Raw genomic sequence first — 3435 nt, 5'->3', positions numbered from 1 at the left:
AAAACTGCTACTGTAAACGAACGCTTCAACCTAGAAGCAACAAATTTGGTGAGCCACGTGGGATTTGTGTACTGATCATTACCACCAAGTATCATCAAGATTGGGCGAAAAAATGTTTGCTGGAATTTCGGAAACTCATGATTTCTTGAAAGCTTGGCAACCACTTTCAATGAAAGTGCTTTTCCTCAGTCTCTGATTAGGGCTACTTGAAGAGGAAACAAACCATAGAGGCAAAACTGAGAACTACTTTATTTTCTCAAGTTTCAAAGAGCTACTACAAACCATGTTGTATTTAGAGTTCCAAATTCATCTATCTATATAGGAGACAACAGAGTGAGACCTAAAATAAAAACTGCTACTGTAAACGAAAGATTCAACCTAGAACATAAAAATTTGATGAGTCAAGTGGGATTCGGGTACTGATCATTACCACCAAGTGTAATCAAGATTGGGCTAGAAAACATTTGCTGGTATTTCGGAAACTCGTAGATTCTTGGATGCTTGCGAACCCCTTTCAATAAAAGTGCATTTCCACAGTCTCTGCTCAGGGCTACATTAAGAGGAAACAAACTATACAGACAAAACTGAGAACTACTTTATTTTGTCAATTTTCATAGAGCTACTACAAACCATGTTGCATTTAGAGTTCAAAATTCATCTATCTATGTAGGAGACAACAGAGTGAAACCTAAAAATACAAACTGCTACTGAAAACGAACGCTTCAACCTACAAGAACAAAATTTGGTGAGCCAAGTGGGATTTGTGTACTGAACATTACCACCAAGTATCATCAAGATTGGGTGAAAAACTATTTGCCTGTATTTCAGAAACTCGTAATTTCTTGGAAGCTTGGCAACCCCTTTCAATGAAAGTGCTTTTTCCCAGTTTCTGCTCAGGGCTACTTGAAGAGGAAACAAACCAATGAGACAAAACTGAGAACTACATTTTTTTGTCAAGTTTCATAGAGCTACTACAAACCATGTTGGATTTAGAGTTCCAAATTCATCTGTCTATATAGGAGACAACAGAGTGAAACCTAAAAATAAAAACTGCTACTGTAAATGAACGATTCAACCTAGAAGAACAAATTTTGGTGAGCCTAGTGGGATTTTTGTACTGATCATTACCACCAAGTATCATCAAGATTGGGTGAAAAAATGTTTGCCGGTTTTTCGGAAACTCGTAATTTCTTGGAACCTTGGCAACCCCCTTCAATGAAAGTGCTTTTTCACACTCTCTGCTTAGGGCTAGTTGAAGAGGATAGAAACCATAGACACAAATCTGAGAACTACTTTATTTTGTCAAGTTTCAAGGAGCTACTACAAACCATGTTGGATTTAGAGTTCCAAATACATCTATCTATATAGGGGAGAACAGAGTGAAACCTAAAAATAATAACTGCTACTGTAAACCAACGCTTTCACCTAGAAGAACAAAATTTGGTGAGCCAAGTGGGATTTTTGTACTGATCATTACCACCCAGTATCATCAAGATTGGGTGAGTAAATATTTGCTGGTTTTTCGGAAACTCGTAGATTCTTGGAAGTTTGGCAACCCCTTTCAATGAAAGTGCTTTTCGCCAGTCTCCGCTTAGGGATACATGAAGAGGAAACGAACCATCGAGACAAAACAAAGAACTACTTTATTTTGGCCAATTTCAAAGAGCTACAACAAACCATGTTGGATTTAGAGTTCCAAATTCATCTATCTATATAGGAGACAAAAGAGGGAAACCTAAAAATAAAAACTGCTACTGTAAACGAACGCTTCAACCTAGAAGAACAAAATTTGGTGAGCCAACTGGGATTTGTGTACTGATCATTACCACCAAGTATCATCAAGATTGGGCTAAAAAACATTTGCTGGTATTTCGGAAACTCGTAGATTCTTGGACGCTTGCCAACCCCTTTAATTTAAATTGCTTTTCCACAGTCTCTGCTAGGGCTACATTAAGAGGAAACAAACCATAGAGACAAAACTGAGAACTACATTATTTTGTCAAGTTTCATAGAGCTACTACAAACCATGCTGGATCTAGAGTTCCAAATTCATCTACATATATAGGAGAGAATAGATGGAAACCTAAAAATATAAACTGCTACTGTAAACGAACGCTTCAACCTAGAAGAACATAATTCTGTGAGCCAAGTGCGATTTGTGTACTGATCATTACCACCAAGTATCATCAAGATGGGGTGAAAAAAATATTTGCTGGTATTTCGGAAACTCGTAATTTCTTGGAAGCTTGGCAACCCCTTTCAATGAAAGTGCTTTTCCACAGTCTGTGCCAAGGGCTTCTTGAAGATGAAACAAACCATAGAGACAAAACTGAGAACTACGTTATTTTGTCAAGTTTCAAAGAGCTACTACAAAGGATGTTAGATTTAGAGTTCCAAATTCATCTATCTATATAGGAGAGAACAGAGTGAAACATAAAAATACAAACTGCTACTGTAAACGAAGGCTTCAACCTAGAAGAACAAATTTCGGTGAGCCAAGTGGGATTTGTGTACTGATCATTACCCCAAAGTATCATCAAGATTGGGCGAAAAAATGTTTGCTGGAATTTCGGAAACTCATGATTTCTTGAAAGCATGGCAACCACTTTCAATGAAAGTGCTTTTCCTCAGTCTCTGATTAGGGCTACTTGAAGAGGAAACAAACCATAGAGACGAAACTGAGACCTACTTTATTTTGTCAATTTTCAAAGAGCTACTACAAAAAATGTTTGATTTAGAGTTCCAAATTCATCTATCTAAATAGGAGAGAACAGAGTGAAACCTAAAAATAAAAACAGCTACTGTAAACGAACGCTTGAACCTAGAAGCACAAAATTTCCTGAACCAAGTGGAATTTGTGTACTTATCATTACCACCAAGAATCATCAAGATTGGGTGAAAAAATATTTGCTGGTATTTCGGAAACTCGTAATTTCTTGGAAGCTTGGCAACCTCTTTCAATGAAAGTGCTTTTCCACAGTCTCTGCTTAGGGCTACTTGAAGAGGAAAGAAACCATCGAGACAAATCTGAGAACTACTTAATTTTGTCAAGTTCAAAGAGCTACTACAAACCATGTTGGATTTAGAGTTCCAAATTCATCAATCTGTATAGGAGAGAACAGAGTGAAACCTAAAAACAAATACTGCTACTGTAATGAATGCTTCAACCTAGAAGAACAAAATTTGGTGAGCCAAGGGGGATTTGTGTACTGATCATTACCACCAAGTATCATCACGTTTGGGTGAAGAAATATTTGCTGGTATTTCGGAAATTCATAATTTCTTGGAAGCTTGGCAACCCCTTTCTATGAAATTGCTTTTACACAGTCTCTGCTTAGGGCTACTTGAAGAGAAAACAAACCATAGAGACAAAAGTGAGAAATACTTTATTTTTGTCAAGTTTCAAAGAGCTTCTGCAAACCATGTTGGATTTAG

The sequence above is a fragment of the Callospermophilus lateralis genome, unplaced genomic scaffold (genome assembly GCF_048772815.1).
Source record: "Callospermophilus lateralis isolate mCalLat2 unplaced genomic scaffold, mCalLat2.hap1 Scaffold_535, whole genome shotgun sequence".
Lineage (NCBI taxonomy): Eukaryota > Metazoa > Chordata > Mammalia > Rodentia > Sciuridae > Callospermophilus > Callospermophilus lateralis.
Note: the sequence above shows the minus strand (reverse complement) of the source record.